General features: G+C 40.6%; 1 protein-coding gene across 1 annotated transcript in view; it reads right to left on the reverse strand.

The window, feature by feature from the left end:
* agbl1 (AGBL carboxypeptidase 1) overlaps positions 1 to 12,722 on the reverse strand; it is a 192,902-nt gene that overhangs the window by 136,670 nt on the left and 43,510 nt on the right. The window lies entirely within an intron of this gene.

Consider the following 12,722-nt stretch of genomic DNA (forward strand, 5'->3'; position numbering starts at 1 on the left):
CTATATCACACTCAGTTCATCTGACTTGTCCAGCACATTGATTATTAATTTGAGGGCACGGATTACTAATTTGAGGATACAGATTTATTCATTTGAGGGAATGGATTACTAATTCAAGAGTACGGATTACTAATTCAAGGGTATGGATTACTAAATCAAGAGTACGGATTGTTAAACTGTGCGCACGGGTTTCCACATCAAATATGTTTTTCTACCATATGTACCTGCTTCAAGGGCTATTTTCGCATTGACGTAATGCGCAGCATGGCTAAGGCTTAGACATTTTCCGAAAATAACAAAAAAAAAGTCCAGTGCATTCCAGAAAGTGTCCTGTCCATGGCCTAAAACAGATGAAGCTGCTCAGGTTCTTGAAGAGAAATTGTCTTTGTCTTTTTATAAAGTAAAGTATAGTGGCTTCCACTCAAGCTATCCAGCAAGCATTTCACAGATGGCAACAGATGGCAGAAGGTGGCCAAGTTCAACATCCAGCCAAACAAGCACAAAACATTCACAATATAATATTAAACCACAGTAAATATTCACATTAAAAGAGCTTTGGAAGCTGAAAGCAGAAAGATATTTAGGTCCCACTTTCACAAAAGGATGCAGGTAGCAGCTATCTGTTCAACATCTAGATGTTTGCTGCGAATTTTTGTCCCCATTTTATTTAAACTTACTTGGGGGGTACTTAAAGAGTAACTAAACCCCTAACCCAAATCTGTATAAAGCCTGACATCTAATGGTAAAAAGCATGCTACTGAAATTGACATTTCCCATATCAAGCTGGGACCCAATACACGTATTGCTGGATCACAACCACCACCAAGAGTTTTTACGTCAGTGCCTGTAACTTTCCCCATTCCTGTTTTGACTAGCAGTAGAATAAGCAAGACGTACCCTCTCCATGCTGCAAACTTATCAAATTTGATAAGTGTGAAACAACTTGATAATTGGATATGTGTCCCTCATCACTCGGGTTCAGGCCCGGTCAAAACTTCAAAATTAGCTTTACTAAATGTTAGGTCACTAACAAACAAATCATTTTTAATTAATGATCTTATTGTTAATTTTAAACTTGATTTCATGTTTTTAACGGAAACTTGGTTAGATGAAAATAGCAATGCTACACTTATTGAAGCATGTCCTCCAAATTACAACTTCTATCAGTCAGTTAGACAGGGCAGACGAGGGGGTGGAATAGCCGCAATCTACTCAGATCAGTTTAACTGTACAAAGGTTGACCTAGGAGAGTTTTCGTCTTTTGAATATCTGGCCTTTGTCCTCAAGGCTGAAGCTCCAGTACTTATTTTAACACTCTATCGGCCACCTAGGCAACTACCATTTTTTCTCCCAGAATTCTCTGAATTGGCATCACTTATTATCACCAGATATGGTAGAATAATTTTGAATGGTGATCTAAACATTCACATAAATAATATGTCTGATTCGAAGGCTATGGAATTCATCAACCTACTGGACAGTTTAGAACTAACTCAACAGGTCACTGAGGCTACACACCAACATGGTAACACACTCGACCTGGTCGTGACGAAAGGAGTAACGATTGACAATGTATCAGTGTCTAATGTCTCTGTTTCCGACCACTACTGTGTGTTCTTTGATGCTCATTTGATTGTAACCAGGAACATGAAAGAAATTGTTGCTCAAAAGCGGTTCCTAGATGCAACAGCAGAACTTGAGTTCTCAGAGCTTGTAAGAGAACTGGACTCATGTCATCTAAACTGCTCAGTACATGAAATGGTTGATGCTTTCAATAACAATCTGAGTAATACACTGAACAAAGTGGCTCCACTCAAGGTCAAAAAGAGGTTAAGTGGCAAAATATCACCATGGATAAATAACTCTGTCCGTGAGCTCAAGAGAACATGTAGAGCAGCAGAAAGGAAGTGGAGAAAATCTGGACTTGAGGTCCATCATAGCATTTATAAAGAATCCTTAACTGCATATAACAATGCTGTACGTGCTGCAAGAAAAGTCCATATCTCAAAGATCATTACAGAGAGCGGGAGTGATCCTAGAATACTGTTTTCCACCATTGACCAACTGCTGAATCCTGCCCCTGTCTCTGACATTTTAAGCCAAGCCTCTGATGCAAAATGTGAGGAATTTGCTAACTTTTTTAAAAACAAAATCACAACTATCAGGGCTAGTATCGCTTCAGGTGCTGGTAATTTCAATAACCAACCTTGTAAAAGTCAAACATCCATGAGGGCATTTTCTAGTATTTCTGCTGCAAAACTTAATAAGATTGTAATAGAGAGTAAATCTTCCACCTGCTCTCTTGACCCTGTCCCCACTACATTTTTTAAGAGGGTTTTCAATAGTGTTTCAAACTCTGCTCTGAAAATCATTAATACATCACTTGAGACTGGGGTTTTTCCTGATGCCTTTGAAACCGCTGTTGTGAAACCGCTGTTGTGAAACCGCTGTTGAAGAAATCACATTTGGACTGTGGGGTCCTAAGTAACTACAGGCCCATATCAAACCTTCCTTTTTTAAGTAAGGTACTTGAAAAAGTGGTTTCTAACCAAATTAACAACTTTTTAAATGAAAACAACATTCTGGAGAAGTTTCAGTCAGGTTTCAGAGCCAACCACAGCACAGAAACTGCTCTCACCAAAATAGTCAATGATTTGCGACTTAGCACTAATGCCAACAGGGTGTCAGTTCTGGTTCTTTTGGACTTGAGTGCAGCATTTGACACCATCGACCACAATATTCTCATAGATCGTCTCGAGAACAGGGTTGGTCTCTCTGAATGTGTCCTAAACTGGTTCAGAACTTACATTACAGGGAGAAAATTTTTCATCTGTCTTGGAGATCATGTATCAGAGAAACATGATCTAACTTCTGGTGTTGCACAAGGAAGCTGTCTTGGTCCCCTGCTTTTCTCACTGTACATGCTTCCATTAGGTGATATTATCAGAGAACATAATGTCAATTTCCATAGCTATGCTGATGATACACAACTATACATTTCTGTAGAGCCAAATCATGCAGATGCCTTAAGCTCCCTCACTACTTGTCTATTGGCTATCAATGATTGGATGAACACAAATTTCTTAAAACTGAATGAAGATAAGACAGAAATACTTTTGGTCGGCCCCAAAGCCAAAAGAGAAGAACTCTCCACAAGACTTGGGAACCTGAATCCCTCGATCAAATCAGAAGTAACAAGCCTGGGTGTTATCTTAGATTCTGATCTAAGTTTTAATTCCCATATAAACAAGGTGACCAGAACAGCATTCTTTCATCTTAGAAATATTGCCAAGGTGCGGCCCTTCCTAACCCAGAAAGATGCTGAAAAGCTAACTCACGCGTTTGTTACAAGTAGACTGGACTACTGCAACGCCCTTTTTACCGGCCTCCCAAAAAAGTCTATTGAGAGGCTTCAGCTTATCCAAAACTCTGCAGCTAGGCTTTTAACAAAAACAAGGAAGTGAGAGCATATCACTCCGGTTCTAGCTACATTGCACTGGCTCCCAGTGTCCTTTAGAATTGATTTTAAAGTTCTTTTACTTGTATACAAAACTCTCAATGGCTTAGGACCGGCCTACATTACAGAATCCCTGCTGTTCTACATTCCATCAAGAGCCCTCAGGTCTTCTACTGCTGGTTTGTTAGAAGTACAAAACCCCACTCAAAAGAAGATTGGGGATGCAGCCTTTTTTAACTATGCTCCTAAACTGTGGAACACCCTCCCAAAGAATATTAGAGAGGCGGGCTCTGTAAGCATTTTCAAACGACTGCTAAAAACTTATCTTTTCAGCTTAGCTTTTAAGTAGCCTTCATTTTAACTGTTTCTGATCCCAACAGAGCTGACACGGGCAAGTACAAATTTTCATTGGTCTTGTCCGGGTAATGCTTACTTGCACAAGTGAACACTATATGTGGGGGGGACAGAGCTTTACCCTGTATGATTCTCATCCATCTGTGGATGGTGAGGTTTTTGACCAAGAGGAGAATCTATGATTCTCGTCTGCCTGAGGCAGTGAGATCTGACGTAAATATCGGATCAAGAGTAGAATCAGATGGATTCTCATCCATCTGTAGATGGGGAGGTTTTTGACCAAGAGGAGAATCTATGATTCTCGTCTGCCTGAGGCAGTGAGATCTGACGTAAATATCGGATCAAGAGTAGAATCAGGAAGGACAGGGGAAAAGTAAATTAAAGAAAAACATATGGGTTCACTCACAATGTGCATCTAAAAGTGGGAGTATTTGTTGTGTTCTTCTATCTTTCTATTTTACTTGATTTGATTCTTTTAATGCAATGCATCTTGCTTGTTCTTTTATATGAATTTTATCTTTTTAATCTGTCTTTTATCTGCCTTTTATTGATGTAAAGCACTTTGAGCTGCATGTTGTGTATGAAAGGTGCTATACAAATAAAGGTTATTATTATTATTATTATTATCTGTGATGTCACCTTGTACAAAAGGTGGTGACCAGGGGCCTCATGTATAAACGTTGCGCACGTACAAAAAGGTTGCGTACACTGGTTTTCACGCACACGTCAGGATGTATAAAAATGAACTTGACGTGAGAATGTGCGGGCCGTCCCGCAAACTTTAGACCATGCGTACGCACATTTGTCTGGCTTTGTCAGTTGGCGACGCCAAACTACAAAGTATCTATGAAGTAGTCTATGAAAAACAAGAATTATTTCCGCTGATACACCATAATAGTTTGGTTATTTATGTGGATAATGTTTAGAAAGGCCAAAACCTAGTGAAACTAATTTCCCACAGATGACATCAGGCCCTACTCACAATTCCAAAACCAAGATCGCCAGTAAACTGGACAGTTTTCGTTGTTTATGTGACATGGAGATGTTAACGCACGTCGGGGACTGTACAGTTGCCGAGGCGCACAGAGATCCATGGCGCACAGGAGGCGAGGCGCACAGATCCATCTCTCCTGGGAAGAAAACGCAGTGTCGGGTGGGCAGATGCACTCGGAATAAGTCCTGGAACAACTGTGTGATGTCCAAACGATTTGTGTGTAGTACTGCTCACACAAACCACTGAAGCTGTGCGCTGACTGCGGGACTGAACGGTAGGAAAGGAAAGGCCACCCGTGCATAAAACTAAAAAAAAAGTAGTGTAGAAAAAAAAAATGTCACAAATGGAAAAGCACATTGCCATATTTGGAGCGGCAGCGCTGCGAACACTGGACATGTCACATTATATGGTTTTGTTTTTAATCTTTGAATCAGTTCAATTGTGCAATTTTACCTTTATTTACAAAAACACTGCATGCGTAAAAGCACATTGGAAATATTTGGAGAGGGGAGCACTGAACACAGGCACATTCACCATTGTTTTTGACAAGAAAGTGACAAGAGGGGCCTATTTATAGTCATTTGCATAGTTAATTCTGGGAGGAGACAAGGCGGGGTGAGAGGCTCATGCATGAGCGTTCAATTTCACATTGATTGGGATGTATAAAGGAAACGTGCGCAGGACCTGGCATGCACACAGTTTTATACATCTGAAAATTTCTGTGCATACGTACTTTTCAAGTTTTGTGAGTATGCCATCTTTCAGTATGAAATCTACGCAGTCTTTTATACATGAGGCAGGTGATCACCTGGCACCAAAGATTTCAGTAGCATGCTTTTGACCATCAGATGTCAGGCTTTACACAGATTTGGGTTTGGGGTTTAGTTACTCTTTAATGACATCAATTGCACAACAATTGAAGAACAGAAGAACAATTGCATGTTCTTCATTGTCCTGCTTTGGGAAACTGGAGATGTGGTATTGATCAGGCGCCTACAGTATAGGTGTACTATCAACTAGCCAGTGGATCAATTCATTACCAGTCAGCTCCCTGACGATCCACAGCAAAGTGATTCTTAATTAGCGAACACTCACCAGGTTTCCACAGTGGAGGACCCGTGTGTGTGTGTGTGTGTGTGTGTGTGTGTGTGTGTGTGTGTGTGTGTGTGTGTGTGTGTGGTGTATCCTGAGGTCAAGGATGCCACATTGTCCAGGGTAGTGTTACTAGCAGCAAGTAAACCAGGGTGTCACTAACGGGGGCTATGAGGGGTGACAAGAGGTCATGACCTCCAGGGCCATTGGGGGTAACCAGGGGTCATGCTGTGTTTACTAAAGGTGGGAGATACTACACTCTTAAAAAGGATGTGACATTTCTAGCACATCTTCTGTTATCTTCTCAGGGACAACACACATTTGTGTTACTTACAGTACATTGTGACACTATATTATGAACATAATCTTTGTGTTAAAAAGTAACACAAAACCTGTGTTGTCCCAAAGAAGACATGCAGATATGTGATGTTAGATGTTAAAAATTAAACTAGTCTAAACTGGCTTCATTGCTGATATGTACTTCAAAACAGATATAACCTTGCTGAGTTAATATATATACTGTATATATACTGTATATATACAGTATATATATCTATAGCTTTCCTGTCACTTCCCACCTTGTGCTATGTAATAAAGCAGAAATGTTTTAAGGGTTTTCATTGCTGCTTAAAAACACATTTCTCTGCAGCAACTCCTGTATGAAAGGATTTTGTATTTCTATAGTAGCCTATTCTAACACCATTATAACAATTACCCACTCTCATTAACAAGGGCGCAGAAGCAGTGAATTGGCTTTGACAGCAATGCAGCCTAGAAAGTGGCTGTAGAAATGGAGTGATTTTATATTATTAACCTCATTTAACAGCATGTCAAACGACCTGACTTCCTTCAATAAAGGTGCAGGAACAAATTGATTTTGCTGCAATGGATTGGGAATTATTTTGATATGTTTGACTTACTTTAACAGCAGAAATAACAGCGATCTGCCTGACTTGCCTCAGTAAAAGCATAGCACTCCACATTAAATCCACATAACTCGTGATTAACTAAAAGGGATATATGTGGTGCTTTCTGTAATGGCTTCAAGTAATCAAGTAATTTCCAAGTCATTTTTAACATCACTTACAACCCCCTTCACACACACACACACACACGCACACACACAGCTCCCTTTTGGAAGGCCCTACTCTGCAGAGAAGAGCTGAGTAGAGTTCTAACAGCATTAAACATGAATGTATTCCCTAGACAAGGAACAAGCACACACACACACACACACACACTCATGCACAGACAGAAAGAACAGACAGACCCTTTAAGATCCAAGTGCACTACTGTTTTAAATCAGCATATTTTACTGATCACAGCCAATCAAGTACCACCGTGGAAGAAAGTTTGAAGCATATTGTTCTTGGATTGCATTGTCATCAATGGGGCTCAGCGAGTTATGTATTTCGACCAATAGGAGTTTTTGAATGTACCGATACAGATGTTTTTGTATTGAAGCTGACAATAAGCCGATCTTTAAATGTTTTCAAGTGCTCAGTGTTTCCCACCAGAATTTTATTCTTGTCAGGTTGGAAAAGCCTCTGAAACAGCGTTTAGACCATCATGGGACACTAAAACTCAAACCTACACTAATGTTTAAGTTCTTTTTGGATTAGCAGCTCTGGGACACATTACTGCCTTTAAATGAAGAACAACAGAACAATTAAATGAACAACAAAAAGACAGTAACATTTCAGTGCAGGTTTTCCAGACTGCTTTTCTGTAGCTGTGGTCAAGGAGGAACGGCCATCATATCAGAGGTGGACAACACTGACTAGCTGATGTCTTTAAGGCCATTAAAAATATTCTTTTACAAAATGATTCTTAAAAACTCTGCCGTCTTGCCTCCTTTTCAGGGGCAATTGTTAATATAAGCTCTGGGCTCAGTAATCGTTTGGATACATGCTATTTTTGTAACTAAGAAGGATAATTGTTCCTTTCCAAAGGTTATTGCAGATCATCTCAGTTCAGTTTGGTTCATCAGAACGGAAAAAGCCAGCAAGCTACCAGAAGCCCTACAGTAGAGGTGCTGCTATTTCTGGCTGTAGATGTGATATTCTGCCCTTTAGCTGGGAGAAAAACAAATCTGTGAGAAATACAGGATACGCCAGTCACCTCATCATGTACATCACCTTTCTTCATTCTTGAACCCAGGTTCATTAAGGGCACATTCACATTACGCATGTTCTGAGTTATTTGAACTCTGGAGCGTTTCCTGATGCTCATATGACCAGTCAGGCAGATGCTCAGACTGATGCTCATATTCAGCTATTTCTTCATGTGTTCTTAACTGATATACACACCAGAGGGCTAAGGGAAATTACCGCAACGAGCGCAGACAAGTCCATCATGCTTAGCTAAAGTTGCAGGGACTGGAATCAGATTTGTTTGACTCTGCCAAAATCTCCAACTTGGCAGGATGACAGGTTACAAATAACCAAAAAGTATCAAATGGACTATTATAACCGAAAAATTGTGATAGTTGTTCAATTGCAGCTATTTAAAGATATGTACTGCAGTGTGAGTGTTATTGTGTTGAAAGGATGTGTTTTAATCGCTTTTTGGATTCATCTGTTGGAGTTTACCCCCTTGGCCCTTTGTTTGTGTGTTGGGACAGCAGCGCTCCCGGCAACCTGGAGGTATGAACGCTCTACAGTGAAGTAAGTGATTAAATTTTCAGCACAATCAATCATCATGATGGCATAAATAATGGCAAGTAAGGCCCAAGTTATATAGGGAACATGCTTGATAATGGCTCTAATTTCAAAGGGAAACAGCGGAGTGCAGAAGAGTTTGTTACATAAATCCGAGGGCATTCTTTGTTCCATGCAGCACACACATTGTCAGTGATGTTGCATCATGTTGTCTCCAAGCGGTCAAGTGTTTTGAAACACTAAAAGAGGTTTCCAGTAGTTTTTTTCTGCCCCTGCCTCTTCCTGGGAACTGCTTAAAGACCACATACAACAAGGGGGGCATGGACTTACAGTGAACCCTCTGAGTGAGACACGATTGGAAAGTAGGGTTGAGGCTGTCAAACCCATTCCTAATCAACTAGGAGAAATGTATGATGCCCTCCTGTCCAATACTAATGACACTAGTCTAACTGGGACTTGTGGTGTCAAAACCAGGTCAGAAGCAAGTGGCATTGCCGCTAAAATTAAGATATATGCATTTATGTGCTCCCAAGAGAGATATAGATGGGCATGAATTAAGTAAATTAAATTATAAATTATTGAAAAGTAAAATGTCTCCATCACATGCTACAGTAGCTCACATCGGGCTAGTGAAGCCTAAAGAGGATAGTAAGAAGTGCTGCAGTGCCTAGCAGTCTAAAAGGCTGTAGTGAAGGATTAACTGCTGCTGACAGTTGAAAATAGATTGATAGATTTAGTTGTACAGCTTTGGACAATCTGACTTACTTTACTGCTTTAAAAGTGTGGACTGCAGCCAACCAGCATAACCAATGGCCACCATATTAAAGCTATAATTGGACACATCAGTGTGACTGACATGTCTAACTGCCTCTCACACTTACGGGAAATCACATATCTCCTGCCTTCTCGCTCTTCTTCACATCACAGGAATTTACAGCTGTCAATTCCCACAAATTATCCAAACTGGCAGCTGGGCTTTGAAATCTGGAATCCTAGAATCTTCTAATTGCATTAGAACAATTAACAGTTGGCCTCTGTAGGCAAATTACATAGAAAACTCACCCCCAGGGCTATAAATTTGTGATGTCTTAGGGGTAGGTATCCGATTCCCTTGCAGCAACGGGAGTTTCATGTTCACTAGCAGCCGAGCAGGGTTGGTATGCCTGGCATCAAGCCTAGCGGAGGGGCCGGTACGCTTGGTGCTCCCGGCATGCCCCAGTGGGTATACTGGAGGACACTGGCTTGGCCATGTGAGCCAAATGCCATCGCTTCTGACAGAGACAGATGGGAAGATGATATACGATCCAAGAGGAGAGGGGATGTAGCCTACGCCAGAGGCAGAGATTATGCATGAGTTCAGTGGCAAAATGATGACGTGCTGAGACCAAGAATATGTTGGTATGATGGTGATCTTTCTTAATATAACATATAATATTGCCACGTCGTTTATGTTCTCATTTATATCCTATTTTTATTATTTACTGTATCCTGTTATTTGTTGCTGCAAAAACTCAATTCCACACAGAGATCATTAAAAAGTAAGACTCTTCCACCAGATTGCTCTAGGGTGACCAGACCTTGGTGAGATAATGAGGTAAATATTGGACTTTTGTACCCACAGTGCAATTGTTTTGCTACAAATTGTTTTGCCCCCCAGGGTACAGTCCTAGCCCCCTTTTTATTCACCATCTACACCTCAGACTTTAGATACAACTCTGACACACTCTGCAATAGTGGGCTGTATTAAGGGAGGGTAGGGTGAGGAATATAGAAGTGTGATAGGGGACTTTCTTGAGGGGTGCAAACACAACCATCTGCTGCTCAACACTGGTAAAACAAAGGGGATTGTGGCGGACTTTAGAAGATCATCCCCTGTCACTATTGAGGGAGAGGCTGTGGAGATCGTGAGCACCTACAAGTATCTAGACACACTACACCTGGACAATAGGCTGGAGTGGTCAACTAACACAGGGGCTGTGTACAGTAAGCGCTATGCAAAGTCGTTCCTGCCTGCTGCCATTAAACTCGCACACACACACACACACACACACACACACACACACACCTGTGACATATGTAACAATTTGCACATATACTATATAACATACCTATAGGCTACATTTGCACATATGTTGCACATATATGTTGTACATACATAGTGTATTCTTCCATTGGTATTCATTCTTTATTTTTTATTCTCCTAATTATGTACCTGATTGGTGCTTTGTTTTGTCTATGTGTGGTTAATGTGTGGTCCTAAGTGTCTTGCTGCTGCAATTGTAATTTGAATTTCACTCTGGGATTAATAAAGTTCTTATCTATCTACAGTATCTATGCTGCACAAGCTGTCTGGAGTAATTTCATGGTCATTTTTTGCCCTTTTTGGAACTCTAAAGAACCAGTTCCCGTTTGTTTGTTTTGAGGAAGGCTGATATCGCTGTGTGTTATGTGGACATATAAACTTCACTAGTGCTTTGATTGACATGAGGGTGAGCAGATAATGACAATGACAATTTTCATTTTTGGGTGAACTAACGCTAACATGCAATGCCTGTAGCTAACTCTCTGGTAGACTCAAAGGTTTCACTTAACTCTGCTCCTGAACATGCAGCAATGGTCAGAGGTCAATAAGGCACTACTATGACATAACTGTAATATTGAGGAAAATATCTACATGGAGATCATTATGAACAAACTTAATAGATTTGATTAATTTAATTTAATTTAATTAATACGAATGTTAGTATTTTTAGGTTTTCTTTAACCAGAGCCACAGGGCCGGCTGAAAAATCTAGGTAGCTAGGAGGTAGTATATAGAAGGCGGATGTTTGTAATGTATCCTCTGTCGGCTGCAATATGATAACTGTTCTCGGTACTGAACTGGCCTTCTCCTATTGGCTGGTCTTTGTGCCAGGTGATGTCACCACCTGTTGTACTCTATAGAGGGTGACATCACAGGGCACAGAGACCAGCCAATAGCAGATGACCAGTTCAGTACCCTACTTTTCACCATTAGGTATCAGGCTTCACCACAGATTTAGGTGGGGTTTAGTTACTCTTTAAGGTTAGGGAAAGGTCTCATACAAATACGTGAAATGAACACGACTTGTAAAGTCGACTTGTTAAGTCAACCAATTTGACTCACAACAGAAATTTCCTTCATAGTTGGGAATTGAACCCCGGGGTAGGGTCAGGGTTATTGAAGGCAAACGCATACACACATCCACCACCCCAACCACAACACCCTTACTTTCTGCGCTACTTCAATGTGAGACTACTTGTTTATAGTCGTGCCTCCGTCATGTGACCGTTTCGTGCTGGGCACACAGAACTTTACAACATGATCTCACACAAATACAGTACGTGAAATTAACACAAACTCTAAAATGGCGATTTACGTGCTGTGGACACATATTATGGGAAAATAACGTTTCTCCACCACAAACTGAATTACGTTCCCCGCAACGAATTGAAATACGTTCCTCCACCACAAATTTAAATACGTTCCTCCGCCACAAATTGAACTACGTCCCAAAGGTTGGTTAACTGTTAAGTTTAGGCAAGTAAACCAAGTTTAGGCAAGTAAAACAAGTTTGGTTAAGGTTAGGGTTAAGGTTATGGTAAAGTTTAGGGAAGTAAAACAACTTGGTTATGGTTTGGGTTAAGGTTATGGGTTAGCTTGTTAGTTAGCTAGCTAACCATAGTCAGTGAACTAACAATTTGCACATTAGCTAAAGTTAGCTAGTACCTGATGATGGCTAATTGTTGCATATTAAGTTGCTTTGTACTTGTAGTTTCTTTCTAAGTTAGCTTGCTTGCTAGCTAGCTGACAAAGCCAAGACGTTTTTGTTTACATTAATAGCGTTCCACCGTGGTACCGTCATGGTCCATGTCATATGTCTGCTTCTTAACGGGAAATCAGACAAGCACCTTGCGCTTTTGGATAAGCGCCAATGGTGAAAATGACTTATTTACCACCTTCCAACACAAATGCTAACACCAACCCAGTGATAACACCCAATGAGGTTCCCTGGGCAAAATTGTTGAGGTTCATAGTATTCTACAGCTAAAATGATGGTTACAGGACAGTCATAGCTGCTAAAAATAGCTCCACTTCACTTTTAGCTACAACGTTACTGGATGGCTCCACACCCTTGACTTCTAT

The sequence above is a fragment of the Centroberyx gerrardi genome, chromosome 4 (assembly GCF_048128805.1).
Source record: "Centroberyx gerrardi isolate f3 chromosome 4, fCenGer3.hap1.cur.20231027, whole genome shotgun sequence".
In the NCBI taxonomy this organism is placed as follows: Eukaryota; Metazoa; Chordata; class Actinopteri; order Beryciformes; family Berycidae; genus Centroberyx; species Centroberyx gerrardi.